Below are 17038 nucleotides of genomic sequence, written 5' to 3'. Positions count from 1 at the left end.
AGGGTAAGTGAGAGATTTTGTACTAGGCGTGTATTATGCTCTAGTTTATTGTTTTATGTGTACTTTTATATCAGAATGACTTGTATGATGTACACTCCACTAGCTTTAGGACAAGTGGGAGATTGTTGGGATTGATGCCCTAAATCTCGTGGGTTCTGTAGTTTGTAATTGTAATATACAAACATTTTATTTATTTAATAAAATATGAGATTTTTTATTCAATATTTAGTAGAATTAACCCACAAACCAATAAACTAACATGTAAGATTATCATTAACAACTCTTGACAAGTGGGACCTATGGCTCGAAGCTCCAATGGTACGTGAATTTCAATTATATAAAAAGCATTGACATACATCATCTTTATATTATAATTGTTATAGTATAAGGGTGAATGATAGCATGTTTGCTTGGTTGTTACGCGTTATATATAAAAGTTATATATAGTAATGACCGGACATTGCATGAAGCATGAAACATAGGTTATTTTATAAATATTATAAATACCTCGTTGTGCGTAATATTTTTTAGTTGTTTCTTTTTAAAAGTTAAAAAGAAATTAGAAATAAAAGAAATAAGAAAGACATGCATGCTCACTTAGATTTAATTCATCGTTTTAAAATGTTTAAAATTTGGATCACATAGACCTAAGATCACGATTCTAATATGATTAGCAACCTTAAGGCTTTAATATTTTAATCAGTTTAATAGGATTAAATTGGCTAATAAAAAGTTAAAGTGTAGCAAGTCTATCTATAAGGGACCTTTTGTCTAAGGCGGGTTCTGTCTAGGCTGGGGTATTTGAGTTGACGGAAACGTAACATCCCTACCTGGGAACTTACCTGGAAAGGTGAATTAGATAGATTTAATGCATGCATGCAAGTTAAGGACAATCCATTAAAATATTTAAATGTGACTACCTGAACTTGTTCATATTTCATAGACAAACGTTGTTTATGAGCAGAGTTTAAAAAAATGACTTAGACTAAAATCAGTAGCTGGATTGTCTAGGTTAATGAATCTCTAGGTAGAACATTCAGTGGGAGGTACTTGGGGCATGAGATGCTTCACGTAAACCTTTCATTTTTCTCCTAAATAGTCTACACCGTGAGATCTATCCTCGGCCTCGCGGCACCTTTGGCATGTCCCCCCAACGGATAGTGTTTGGGTAGGTCAATATCAAGGTGGATGGAGAGAATGTTCATAATAAATGGGAGCGGGCAGTGCGACAACATATCCCTCGGTCTCTCTCGTTAGGTTGAATAAAGTTACTACGCATCGCCTCGAGGCACCCTAGGAGTGTCCCCTTAAAGGATGGCAGTTTTGCGTGTGTCTTTATTCCATCTCCTATAAGAGGATAAGGTAACTTAATCTCTTGTCCTAATCTGTCTTTTCCCTATGGTAAGCACATTAGGGTGGGGCTCTGGCACTGAAAGCGAGGGGATACACTTACGCGAAATAGTTAAAGGTTAACGATTCTGGACCGAAAAATGGTGGTTGTTAGGTTCAGTTCCAAGAGTTGGTTCTGCTTAATGGTTGAGAATGTCTCATCCCAGCGAAGGGACAACTGATCACCCCACCGGTGGCGTTTTTCCTGCCTCACTGGGACATCATTGCAAAATAGAAGTCTATAACTTAGGGTACTTGAAACTGTTTTGCAAAACTAATTGGTTGAAAGTGGTTTAGCAAAATCTAATAAAGTTTTGTTGGTATTTTCAGCAACATTTTCAAATGGCAACAGCCACGTTATCGTTTTTAAGCGTAAAAAAACTTATTGGCGATAATTTTAAAATATGGAAACACATGATCACGACGATCCTAATCATCGAGGATCTCATGTTCGCTCTCACGGAGGCTTGTCCTCCTATTCCAGCTTTAAATACCGCTCGAAATGTTCGGGAGGCATACGAGCAATGGACAAGGGCGAATGAGAAGGCCCGAGCCTACATCTTGGCAAGTATTTCTGAAGTCTTGGCCAAGAAACATGAGCCTATGGTCTCAGCACGTAAGATCGTGGAGTACCTGCGAGGGATGTTTGGACAACCGTCTGAACAGCTTATGCATGAGGCTCTTAAATACATATTCAACTCCAAAATGCAAGAAGGCACCTTTTTTCGTGAACATGTGCTAAACATGATGGTCCATTTTAATGTGGCGGAGTTGAATGGGTTTACCATCGATGAGGGCAGTCAGGTTAGTATAATCCTGCATTCTTTGCTGGAGAGCTTCCTACACTTTGTTAGTATTGTGATTCTTAACAAAGTGAAGTATAACCTTACAACTCTCCTCAACAAGTTGTAGACGTACTAATCTTTACTGAAAAGTAAGGAGAAGCAAAAAGGTGAGGCAAATGTTGCTTCATTCTTCGGAACGTTCCATAAAGGTTCGACCTCAGGAACAAAGTCTGCACCTTCTACTTCTAACTCTGCAAAGGGGAAGAAGAATAAAGGTGGTAAGGAAAAATGGAAAGCACCTGCTAACCCACCGCCTATCGCCCCAAAGAGGCGTCCACAGGTTGCTAAAGGAAAGTGTTTCCACTGTAACCAAGATGGACACTGGAAGAGAAACTGTCCTCGGTATCTGAAAGAGAAGAAAGCAACTAAGGCTAAGACCAAGGCGGATAAAGGTAAATATGATTTACTTGTGCTTGAAACTTGTTTAGTGGAGAATGATGATTCTGCCTGGACAATTGATTCAGATGCCACTAACCATGTTTGTTCTTCTTTTTAGGGGATTAGATCTTGGCAATAGCTGAAGGCTGGTGAGATGATGATGCGAGTAAGCACTGGGCACGTCGTCTCAACTGTGGCAGTGGGAGGACTCCAGTTAGCTTTACATAATAGGTTTCTTATTTTAAATGATGTATATATTGTTCCTAAACTAAAAAGTAACCTTATTTCTATAAAGTGTTTATTGCTATGTAAATATACTGTCTCTTTTGATTTGAACAAAGCGTTTATTCATAAAGATGGTGTTTTTATTTGCATAGCAAATCTAGAATCGAACTTATATGTGCTAAGGCCGTTAGCCATTAATTCCCTCCATAATACAGAAACGTTCAAAACTATCGTAACTCGATCAAAACGTCGACAAATTTCTCCAAAAGAAAATGCCCAACTTTGGCATCTACATTTAGGGCACATCAATCTCAATAGGATTGAGAGATTGGTGAAGAATGAACTTCTAAGTGAGTTAGAAGAAAATTCTTTGCCAGTGTGTGAATCTTGCCTTGAAGGTAAGATGACTAAATGACCTTTTACGGGAAAAAGTTCTAGAGCCAAGGAGCCTTTTGAGTTAATACATTCGGACCTTTGTGGTCCTATGAATGTACGAGCCATGGTGGCTATGAGTATTTTATCAGTTTTACTAATGATTACTCCAGATACGGGTATGTTTATCTTATGCAATGGAAGTCTGAATCATTTGAAAAGTTCAAAGAGTTCAAGGCTGAAGTTGAAAATGCATTGGATAGACGGATTAAAACAATTCGATCGGATCGGGGTGGAGAGTTTTTGGACTCTGCATTCCAGGACTATTTGATAGAACATGGAATCTTAACTCCCAACGCCGGGTACACCTCAGCAGAATGGTGTAGCGGAGAGGAGAAATAGAACCTTGTTAGACATGGTTCGCTCGATGATGAGTTATGCTTCCTTACCAGACTTATTTTGAGGTTTCGCAGTGGAGACTGCGGTGTACATACTTAACTATGTTCCCTCCAAGAGTGTTGCAAGAATACCTCTGGAGTTGTGGAACGGGCGTAAAGCTAGTTTGCGTGACTTCTGCATTTGGGGTTGCCCTGCACATGTGCTTGAGGCTAATCCCAAGAAGTTGGAACCACGGTCAAGGTTGTGCCTCTTTGTAGGCTACCCCAAAGGTACACGAAGGGTTTTTTTTATGATTCGAAGGAAAATAGGGTGTTTGTTTCAACAAACGCTACTTTCCTGGAAGAAGATCATATAAGGGAGCACAGTCCACGAAGCAAAGTCGTGTTACGTGAGATTTCCAATGAAACTACTGAAACTTCAACAAAAGTTGTTGAAGAGCCTGCTACATCAACAAGAGTTGTTGATGGAAGTTCATCCAGTAGGTCGGTTCCACCTCAAGAGTTGAGGAAACCTCGACGTAGTGGGAGGGTTGCGAAAATTCTTTGGCACTGAATCCAGGTATTCAGAAAGAACAGATTTCTGCTTCCTCTGCCCTACATTCCTGACTAGGAATGATACAAGGTCCGCCCTTAGGGCGTTCCTTTGTGTGTGGCAATAAGCTTTCGTAATACGACCATGGACAAGAGGGACACCCAGGTATTTACCCAAGTTACTAGTAGCACCAATACCCAGTTCGGAACACAAAAGATCCTCTTTTGGCTCTCTCTTTAGCCTGGGTAAAATAAGAACAGCCCCCACATTCAAACCGTCTTTCCATTCATTTCAAAACTTCGACGATCCCTTCCCGAACCAAACATGAATCTTTCGATTCATTTGGCTGTTCCGCTAGGAGACTAAAAATGACTCCAAAAGTTAGTTATGATCTGATCCAACAACAGGGATTCTTAGTAAAACTTCCACCCGTTCACTATCTAGGTTTCACATAAATCCATGCTATGGTAACATATGGCGACGTTGAGGATCTGTTGTATTATAAGAAGGCAATGGAAGATGTTGACCAGGATGAGGACGTTGATGATCCTTGTGTCTACAAGAAGATCATCAACGCTTTCGTAGTCTTCTTAGTATTGTATGTAGACGATATCCTACTCATTAGGAATGATGTAGGTCTACTGACTACAATTAAGAACTGGCTAGCGACCCCATTCCAAATGAAAGATTTGGGAGAGGCTCAATTTGTTCTAGGTATACAGATCTTTCGGGATCGTAAGAAAAAAGTGCTAGCACTGTCTCAGACATCGTACATTGACAAGATGTTGCTCAAGTACTCGATGCAGGACTCCAAGAGGGGCATACTGTCGTTCAGGTATGGAGTCACTTTGTCTAAGGACATGTGTCCTAAGACGCCTCAAGGTGTTGAGGAGATGAGACGGATCTGTCTAACCTAGACCATTTTAATGTTGCTGACCCGTTTATGAAGGCTCTCACGACTACAGTGTTTGAAGGTCACCTACGGAGCCTGGGTCTACAGGATAGTCCGCGATCGGACTAGGGCAAGTGAGAGATTTTCTTGTACTGGGCTTTTATGCCCTAGTTTATTATTTTGTACTAAGTGTTTTGTAGACCCCACTTCGCTTTAGGACAAGTGGGAGATTGTGGGGGTTGATGCCCTAAAGTCTCGTGTCTTGTAGTTTGTAAACAGTTTGTACGAATGCTTATGTTGTTATATATGATATTTACTTCACATCTTGATTTTTTTACTCATTTACTTGTTTTATTTGCTTTACCACAAACCAATAAACATAAAATCCCTAGTTAGCTGTATGTGACTCAAGCATGTATGTGGTGACATACAAGTGGATCATGTCTTGAGTGATAACCGAAATGGTCTGTAGTATATGGATAAAGGATGAAAACCTTGTCCTGGTAAGGCTACGGACGCAGCCCACTTTGTGGAATGGTCACAAGTGTTGTGACTTGTCACAAATGGTCTGATCCTACTCATTCGGTTGAGGACATGTGAGCGGGGGCGTCCTATACAAAGAGTTTATATAAGACCTGACTACAAAGTGTTAACGTCTCGTTATATAACACCGTTCATGACAGAGACTTCACTTCACTAGGATGACCATAAGTAACATGACCTCAATCCTAAGTGAGTTGGAAACTCCTGCCATTGAGGGCGGTTCTTTGATTTGTATGGGTGGAGTGGCCAGGTCGCCGATTCAAACCTACCATTTTGGGGAAGCTGGGAACTCAGCTGCACAAGATGGAATTCACTCCCCCAAGATAGGGTTAAGTAGATAAATGGCTCCCTTAAGGCTGATTCCGGGGATTGAACGATGTGGCGCCATACATCTTCTCCTGGCCCGAGAGGTGTTCACACATAGTTGGACTATGTTGTATTGTTCATTAGAAGAATCAGTGGTACTTAAGGAGTGAGATGTAACTATAGGGGCAAAACAGTGAATTGACCCAACTGTACTTACGAGCATCTATGAATGGTCATCGTACTCATGATTGGTTATATCCGATGGACACAGAAATATATCTGTGGTAAGAAGAGTTCAACTGTTGGTCTTAAGTGGAATGCCTTACAGTTAACGGATGGTGGATCTCGTGGCTAACGAGTTCAGTTAGCTATTCATGTACCGTTGGAGCTTCGAGCCGCAGGTTCATTAGGTCCCCAAGGTAGCTTGGATAAAGTTGAGAACCAGTATTTGGGTTATTTGAAATGTTCAAATTGACAAGAGGAAGTTCAATTATATATGATATAATTGGACTGGTTAATTATATATGATATAATTGGCTAAATGTATGAGATACATTATTATGGAGGAAATTAGATATAAATATGATTTATATCAAGTAGAGGAGATAATACTATAGTAGATATGTGATATCAAACTATAGGATATAAATATAATATGATTATATTTATTAATTGATTAATTATATGATAATTAATCATTTTTCCACGTTCGTACGTGGGTAAGTGGGAAATAGTGGTTATGGTAACCGATGGGATAAAATGAAAAAGGTTTTCTTTTTTGAATCGTGCAATCGATCGTCCGTGATTTCTCCAAAAAGATTCGTGAAGCGTGCGTTGGTGAAAAAAACGATCGCTCTAGAGCCTATACGATAGTCGCTTCTCTGCCTAAACGATCTTCCATCTCGCGCTAAACGATCGCACACTTTCGCTTACATGATCGGATAGCTTCTTTAAACGATCGTGTAGTGTGCCGATTTAACTAAACGATCGTATACCTTTTCCTAAACGATCATTCAGTAAATCCTACACGATCGTGTAGCTCCTCTATGTGATAAGCATTTCTGCCATGCGATATCATTGTTTTCTCTCCTACTTGCTTATCGCCTATACGACTCGTTTTTCCTCCCTCCTTTGCCAAATTCACCAAACCCACCCTTTGGGTTTTCACTCCGAGAATACTTGGGGTTCATTAGTGGTGGTGTCGTCCTTGTTGCGGTGTTCGTGTTGTTGCAATCGACGTTCCCGCCAGGGTTGGTAGATCTCTTGGAGGGTTTTCGCTGCGTTGAAGTTCCAAAGTGTGAAGATAGTCTTCAACTGGTATGGAACTCTATCCCTTATGATTTTGTTTGTTCTTAGCATGCCGATAATTAGATTTATTTGCAGAACTATATATGATGAAAGTATATTGTTATATTTCGGTCATGGTGAGATCGGAGCGATCCGAGCGCGCTCATGGAACTCTCGGTATGAGATTCTTCAAGTTGGAATGTGACTTGTTGTTCATTAGATTGATCAGTGGTACTTAAAAAGTTGGATGTAACTATAGGGGTAAACCAGTAATTTTTGCCCAGCTATACTTATGAGCAAGTTGTGAAGAGTTATCACATCATTGATTGGTTGTATCCAATAGACACAGAAATATATCTGTAGTGCGAATAGTGTAGTTGTTTGTCTTGAGTGGACCAACCTACGGTTAATGGATGTTAGGTAATTTGATTAAAGAGTTTAATTAATTATCTAAGTACCATTAAAGTTTCAATCTACAGGTCCATAAGGTCCCTCATGTAGCTCAATAGGGATTATTGATAATTAATTTTGGATAAATTTGAATTGTTCAAATTAATTGAGGGAATTGATTGCATGTGATATAATTAATATAATGTATTTGATACAATATAATATAAATTATTCGAGAGGATATAAATATTCGAATATGACTCAAATATTAATTATATGGATTAGATTCATATAATTACCTTTAGTATAAATGTGATTTATATTAAATACCACAAATTAATGAGAGAATTAAAACTATAGGTTATATTGTATTTGATACATTATAAAACTATAGGTTATGTGCTATATATATGATATAACAAATAGTTATATATAATATTTATTTAAATTAAAATTAATTAATTTTAAAGGAAGGAAAATAACTTTCCTCCCCTTGAATCTGACATAGAGAGTGAGAAGTGGGAGAGAGTGACTTATGTAGAAGTTTTTTTTCCCTCAAGTTTTCATCTTCTTCTTCACGAAAATTAAACAATCGTAAAAAAGGCTTCTGTAATTTTCTCTAAAAATTTTTCTCATTTCTTAAACTCTATCCCTTGTCCAAAATTCTGCAAAGGCCACACCTCTTACTATTCTTATCCTACCTTAAGGAGAATATAAAGGATGATTTTGTGGTGGTGTCTTGGCTTCTTGGATTGGAGTTGTTCGTGACCAGAGAGGAAGAGGATTCGTGAAGACTGTAGTGATGTTCGAGGATATGAATTTCTTCTCCCTTTTTCCCTTTTTAACGCATGCTATTAATTTTTCGAATTTATGTATAATGTTTGAAATTTGTAATTTCATTATTCTGTAAAATCCATAAATTGGGTCGATCCCCGCTTCCGTTGCGGAACTTCCAGTTCCATCAGTTAGAAGATGATTCATTACCTCCATGTGAATCCTGTCTTAAAGGAAAAATGACTAAGGGATCCTTGGAAAAGGTTATAGAGTCAAAGAACCCTTAGAGCTTATACATTCATATCTTTGTGGTTCAATGAATGTAAAGGCTAGAGGAGGGTATGAATACTTCATCTCTTTCATAGATGATTATTCAAGGTATGGTTACTTATACCTAATGGAACATAAGTCTGGAGCCTTTGAAAAGTTCAAAGAGTATAAGGCTGAAGTTGAAAACCTATTAGATAAAACAATTAAAATACTTTGATCTGATCGGGATGGAGAGTACATGGATTTAGAATTCCAGAACTATATGATAGAACATGGAATTCAATCCCAACTCTCAGCATCTGGTACACCTAGAGATGTCTAATTTTCCCACAGGGACGGGCCCTCACGGGGATTCCCCGATTAGGCAGGGAATTGAGCGGTGGAGTGGGGGAAAAATTTTCCGTGAGCTAAACAGGGACGGGAAATGCATTCTCATTCCCCATCCCTGCCCCGTTCCCCGTCCTCACCCCGATTAGCTTCTACATATTTATTTAGTATAGTTATCTAATGTTATGTTATTATTAATATTATATAAATATTACTTTTAAATTTAAATTTTGATTAATTATTGGAAAAGATAATGAATATTATTTAAATTTAGATTATATATGTGAATAATTTGATTTATATTTATTTCTTTCTACTAAAAAAATTAATTAGCTTTCTTAGGCCAAATTTTGTGTAATTTATCTGTAAATTTAAATTGTCATATAAAACTAACCATAATAAACAATTTAGTGATAAAGTTAATTATTTAATTAAAATTTGTTCACATTAGCGATTTAAATTAATTGATTTTTTACCTAAAAAATCTCTAGGTACACCTCAGTAGAACGTGTATCAAAGAGGAGAAATAGAACTTTATTAGATATAGTTCGTTTTATGATGAGCTATGCTCAATTGCCTAACTCGTTTTGGGGGTACACAGTAGAGACTGCAGTTCACATCTTGAACAATGTGTTAGGGATGATGCCCTAAACTCCCGTTGGGTCCTATAGTTTGTAAACACAGTATTGAACAAATGCTTGTGATGTAATAATATATGATATTTTCTTCACTATTGTCTATGGAACATTGGATGTTTTAATTGCTTTACCACAAGCCAATAAGCTAAGATCCCTGGTTGTCGTTTGTAACTTAAGCATGTATATGGAGACATACAGGTGGATCACGCCTTAAGTGATAATCAAAATGGTCTGTAGTATATGGATACAGGAGGGAAACTTTATCCTGGTAACGCTACGGATGCAGCTCGTTTTGTAGAATAGTTACAAGTGTTGTGACTTGCTACAGATGGTTTGATCCTGATCATTCATGTGGAGACATGCGAGCGGAGGTGTCCTATATAAAGGGGTTTGTATAAGACCAGACCACGAAATGTTATAGTCTCATTATATAACGTCGTTCATGACATATACTTCACTTTACTAGGATGACCATAGGTAACATGACCTTAATCCTGAATGAGTTGGGAACTTTTGCCTCTGAGGGTGGTTCTTTGATTTGCATGGATATGAGTGGCCAGTTCGCCGACTTAAACTGTCACTTTGGGGATTCGTCTGATTTGGAAGCTGGGAACTCAGCTACACAAGATGAAATTCACTCTTTCCCTGAAGTAGGGGTAAGTAGATAGATTGCTCCCTTAAGGACTGATTTTGGGGCTTGAACAATGTGGCACCACACACCTTCTCATGGCCCGAAAGGTGTCCACACATAGTAGGACTATGTTGTATTGTTCATTAAAGAGATCAGTGGTACTTAAGGTGTTAGATGTAACTACAGGGGCAAAATGGTAACTTGTCCTAATTGTACTTACGAGTATCTGTGAAAGGTTATCGTACTATTGATTGGCTATATGCGATGGACACAGAAATATAAATGTGGTGAGAAGAGTGCAGTTTTCGGTCTTTAGTGGAATGCTTGGCAGTTAACGGATGGTGGATCTAGTGGCTAAAGTGTTTAGTCAGCTATTCACGTACCATTGGAGCTTTGAGCCATAGGTCCATAAGGTCCCCTTGGTAGCTCAATGGATTCAAGTTGAGAATCAATTTTTTGGTTAGTTTGAAATGTTCAAATTGACAAGAGGGAGTTCGATTATATATGTTATGATTGAACTGGTCAATTTTATATGATATAGTTGACATAATGTATGAGATACATTAATTGGAGAAAAATGATATAAATATATATCTAGTGGAGGAGAAAAGGACTTTGGTTCATATGTTGCATATGATGTGATATTAAACCATAGGTTATAAATATAATATGATAATATTTATTTTTTTAATTTAAATGATTATGGGATAATTGTTGTCCGACTTTTTCTCCATAACTGAATGAGTTAATGGGAGGTTGCATTCAATTTTCGTAACTGAAGGATAAAATGAAAATGGTTTTCATTTTGCAAAGGATCAGATATTCGCTCATCGAGTAGTACACTACCTATCACATAGCAAACCGAGAGTATACACGACAACTCAACGTTTACTGAACGATTGTGTACATGCGCCCCTTTCCTAAACGATCGCATAGAATTTACTAAACGATCGTCTTGCTTTTTTCTACGCGATCGCGCGCCCGAGCATTTTACTAAACGATCGTTTATATGATCAAGCCCCTTTTACTTACCGATCATGTACCTTTACCTAAATGATCAAGCATTCGTCTATACGATAGACATTTAATATCTCCCACTTGCTTGTTCATGGTAAACAATTGTTCCTTCCTCATTCCTTCTACCAAATCCAACAGAGTTTATACCTCCTGGATTCTCACTCCGAGAATACCGAGGATTCCGAGTGGTGGTGTCTTCCCTATTGCCTTGTTCATAAGGAGTCTGTTCGTGGGTAGACGACGCAGCGATTTTGTCACACCCCGTTCCAGATTTCCCTTCTAACCTAGAACGAAGCGTGAAGACGTTAAACATCACTTCTCTCTATGACATCTAACATCCCAACTCTTAACATATCCTGTACTTAAGATTAAACTCAGACTTCTAAACCCATTTTCAAAAATAATCTATGCTCGTTGAATGAGTTTAGGAATTTGATTCAGTTTAAATCACAATACTGGTTAAAGAGATTTACAGACCAACAGTAATGATTATTTTGAACAAAGCTCCCATGACATGTAACTCACAAGTTTTAGCTATTCTAGAATACTCTCAAATACATGCACAAACAATACAACAGATGTCTAACAACACTAGTGCCATTTGACGGCTCAGCAGGCACTAAGAACTTGTCTCTACCTGGGGGTGGGGAAAAACATAAAACATGGCAAGCATGAGTTAAAGCCCAGTGAGTTGTAGTTTAATATAAACATAAGCTATCGCTTTCTAAATCATCGATAAAGTTTATCAAATCATTCAATAAAACATTGGCAAAGTATAAAAGATTCAACAACATTTCGAATATGTGCTAGTAAAAAAGTGGTATGATAAACTCTCATAAACATATTATAAAACATTCAGTCGTTATCAGAAAACCACACTAACTCTGTACCCAAATACTCGTTTACAACGACAGGTTACTCTGGACAAAGAATGCCCCCCGTGGTGTAAACCAAATCACAAGGTCATACGTGCATGCAGAGTTGCCTCAAGGCTAAGCATAGATACACACCACAGGCCCAGGTTAGTCTAGATTCCCTGGTATATTCTGGCCACATCTAACCCTGTCTCTTATACACATCTAGATGTGTATAAGAGACAGCCCTGGTATATTCTGGCCACATCTAACCTCAGTGGTAGCCCCCTAATAGCCTAGGTGGCGCTACGGCATGGATTCCTCTGGACTTCCCGATATACTCTGGCCTCATCTGACCTCGGTAGCCCCCTGATCTCCTGAGCAATGCTACTGAAACACATTCAAGTAGCACGTGAAAATAACCATCTCTCAGGTACAAAAATTAGTAGTTTGAAACCATTTTCATAACCATTTAACAACCTTGATTCCACCATCGAAAGGTTTTTCATAAAAACCATACAAAACACAAGTATGTAAACTCTAATTTCAAACTACGTTTTGATAAATCAAGATCGTATAAAATCATTGAGAGATTAGAAATCATGATTTAAACATTTTTGAAATATCAGTAAAGTAAAACAGATCATGCCATCGCATTTCATACATCATAACATACTATAATATATAATTAATTTCTATATCAAAACATTCGAAAATGAACCATTGACTGTTAATCGGCTCCTGCTCATAATTTTGATTTCTCCATCTCCCGTTTATCCTAAAATTATATCGATAATCCTCTAGTTATCCTCAACGTAACCATAATCCAATTATTTGAAAATTAATCTTCAAGTATAAAAAATTTCACTTAAACTTTTTCCAAATCCTTAATTTGATTCAAGGTAAAGTTTGATTTGTAATTTGGTCCTTCAATTGCTCTAAAATTAACTCAAGACCTTAAAATTAATCTTCAATAAAAACTAATTCTATTCCAATTTCCTTAATTTTTCTCATTAACCTAATTAGGGTTTACTTTAAATTAACCCCTTAATCAACTTCAAAGTTGACTTAAGATCCCAATTTCTTCAAATTCAAGGTTTAAGGTATCATAACAATACCAATTGGATCCCTAATTATGCTTGAGAACACCTTAATTAACCTAGAATCAAATTTCCAGCTTTTAATGACGGACAATAGATGACAGACAGAAGTCAAACAGGAAGGTCAACTCTTTCTTCAACCTCCAGCCCAGAAATTTCTAGATTTGACCTCTGTTTTTCCGGTGAGCGTTTCAGACTTAAATTCATCATATTCCAGCAATTTAAAGTTTAATTAGCCTATAGAAACCTTTTACCCATCCTCTTTATTAACTTACCTCAAAGTTTAGACGTTCTAATTGCCTTAGAACTCCTGAGATTTACCAATCTTTCCACGGTGCCCCTGTTTTCCCCCCGAGAAGTTGCAGAATTTTTAGAGCTTAAAATTAGAAATTCCAGCAAATAACGATCAAATAAAAGACCATGGAACTCTAGAAGGACCTCATAAGTAACTTACTTTTAAATTTGGAGCTTTGAATTAGCCTCTAACTCCACGAATTTTCTAAAAACCCGAGCATCCTCTGTTTTCGCGATAACTCTATCGCCACTGTTTTTCTTTGTTCTCCTTACTTTTGCAGCCAAATTTCTTCAAATAAAGCCTCCTATGAGCTTCTTCTTTACTTCCTATTTAATTTTCTTTCATTTTCCCCAAATTTCCTTCACAAGAACGACGCTAATTCGAAAACAACTTTTTGTTCTTCTTCGAACAACCAAACTCAGAAAAATTGCAACTCCCTTTCTCTCTTCGTTTTCCAGCTTCAATTTTCGGTTTAACACATGCCCATATGATTAACCCTTAGCCTCAAAGCCATCCAATAAGAAATTTCAATTAAAAGCACCTTAATTTTTTCAAAATCTCTCAAATTCTCTTTTTTCATCTTCCTCTCGGTTCTCATCATGTTTTTTTCCCTTAAATTTCCTTTGATTTTCAGCTACCTTTTCCCAATAAGTCTTAAACAAGCCAAATTTATTTTTAAAACTCATAAATTACCAAAATTTCACCACATTTCAAGATGTTAACTTTTTTTACTTTGACTTTGACCATTTCACCGTTGACTTTTACAATTGACTTTGACCTATCCCGAGCATGTCAAATTCATTATCGAATTTACTTTACATGCTTAACTAGGTTTGTTACCTCAAATTATTCCTCCAATCATTATTTCCTCTTCCTAAATGAAACAAACGTCAATCTAAATATTTTTATTTTTAATTATAAATCTCAACAAGAGATCCACATCAAACTTTATCTAAGTCCCCGAGTTCAATCTCAACTATGTGCTTCCTAATATTTTAAAAAAGAGTAGAAGAAGAGAGGACTTACAGATTTGGTAGATGATTGTCTTGACGATCTCAGCGAGAGCGAGATTGGATTCCTAGACGAGAGCGAGATTTCTGTGAAAAAGAGTTCTTCAACTGGTATGTATCTTGTTCTCTTTTGTTGATTAAAGTTTCAAAGCATGCCTGTAATTTGTTGTTAATACATAACTATAAAGTTTGGTTGTAAATGTGGTAATTCTGTCACGATGAGTTTGGAACGATCTTGCTTCCGCTCAGAGGTACTCTTTGACAAGAGTTGATTTACAATGTTCCCTCGAATAGTGTTTATGAAAGACCTTTCGAGTTATGAAGGGGGTATAAACCGAGTTTACGTTACTTTAGAATATGGGGTTATCCTGCACACGTGTCAGTGACAGATCCTAAGAAGTTGGAGTCTCGTTCAAGNATTTCACCACATTTCAAGATGTTAACTTTTTTTACTTTGACTTTGACCATTTCACCGTTGACTTTTACAATTGACTTTGACCTATCCCGAGCATGTCAAATTCATTATCGAATTTACTTTACATGCTTAACTAGGTTTGTTACCTCAAATTATTCCTCCAATCATTATTTCCTCTTCCTAAATGAAACAAACGTCAATCTAAATATTTTTATTTTTAATTATAAATCTCAACAAGAGATCCACATCAAACTTTATCTAAGTCCCCGAGTTCAATCTCAACTATGTGCTTCCTAATATTTTAAAAAAGAGTAGAAGAAGAGAGGACTTACAGATTTGGTAGATGATTGTCTTGACGATCTCAGCGAGAGCGAGATTGGATTCCTAGACGAGAGCGAGATTTCTGTGAAAAAGAGTTCTTCAACTGGTATGTATCTTGTTCTCTTTTGTTGATTAAAGTTTCAAAGCATGCCTGTAATTTGTTGTTAATACATAACTATCCTAAGAAGTTGGAGTCTCGTTCAAGATTATGCCAATTTGTAGCTTGCCCTAAGGAGACGAGAGGTGGTCTGTTCTACGACCCTCAAGAAAATAAAGTATTTGTATCGAAAAACACTACATTTTTAGAAGAATACCACAGAGAGATCATGAACCAATAATCAAAATGGTATTAAGTGAAGCTACTGAAGAATCAACAAGGATTGTTAATGCAGCTGGTCTTTTATCAAGAGTTAATGAAAAAGCCAACATTTCAGGTCAGTCTTGTTCTTCTCAATTGTTGAGAGTGTCTCGATGCAGTGCAAGGCTTGTGTTGCAACCTGACCACTACTTAAGTTTAACTGAAACTCGAGTTGTCATGCCAGATGATGGTGTTGAGAATCCATTGTCATATAAACAGGCAATGACTGACCTAGAAAATGACCAATAGGCCAAAGTCATAAACATTGAAATGGAGTTTATGTACTCCAATTCAGTGTGGGATCTTGTAAATCTACCTGAAGGGGTAAAACCCATAGGGTGCAAATGGATGTATAAAAGAAAGAGAGATGTAACTGGAAAGGTACAAACCTTCAAAGTTAGACTTGTAGCAAAGGGTTATACCCAGAGGGAAGAGGTTGACTATGAGAAAATTTTTTGCCATGTTGCTATGCTCAAGTCTATAAGAATTCTCTTGTCCATAATCACATATTATGACTATGAGATATGTCAAATGGATGTCAAGAATACTTTTCTAAATGACAATCTTTAAGAGAATATCCTTATATCTCAACTCGAGGGGTTCATAGCCCGAGATCAGGAGCAAAAAGTTTGCAAGCTAGATCAATCCATTTAAGGGTTGAAATAGGTATCCAGATCTTGGAACATTATATTTGATACAATGATCAAATCTTTTGGTTTTGATTAAAACGTTGATGAATCTTGTATCTACAAGAAAATCATCAACGATAAAGTAGCTTTTCTAGTACTTTATGTGGACGATACCCTACTTACTGACATTAAGGAATAGTGACCTAAGGCACCTTGAGAAGTTGAGTATATGGGATGTATTCCCTATGCCTCAGTTGTGGGCAGCTTAATGTATGTTATGTTGCCAGACATTTGTTATGCAATGGGAATAGTCAATAGGTACTAGTCCAATCCAGGGTTGGACCATTAGATAGTGGTTAAGAATATCCTCAAGTATCTTAGGAAAACGAGGGACCATAAGCTAATGTATGAAGCAAAAGATTTATTCTTATAGGATACACCGACTCTGATTTCCAAACTGGCAAGGATTCTAGGAAATCCACGTTAGGATCAGTATTTACCCTATCCCGGTAACATAAGATCAATGTTTACCGAGGGACCATAAGATCGTTGTTTACTGACTCTGATTTGATCCTCATAGGAAACTTATGAGTCTTGAAATGTATGTGGAGACATACAAGAATCAATGTTCAAGATACAACCTGAAGGGTCTATAGTATAAGGATAAGGTTGGGGTTGGCACCTTATCCCGGTAACACTATGGATACGGCCTATTTTATATTTGCTACAAAGACAATGATCCAACGTGTTCGTGTAGTTGACATGCGAGTGAGGGTATCCTATGCAATGAGTTTGCATAAGACTGGGCCGCAAAATAATAACTATTAGATGTAACACCATTA

This window comes from Benincasa hispida, chromosome 7 (assembly GCF_009727055.1).
Source record: "Benincasa hispida cultivar B227 chromosome 7, ASM972705v1, whole genome shotgun sequence".
Lineage (NCBI taxonomy): Eukaryota > Viridiplantae > Streptophyta > Magnoliopsida > Cucurbitales > Cucurbitaceae > Benincasa > Benincasa hispida.
This window is presented reverse-complemented; position numbering follows the sequence as displayed.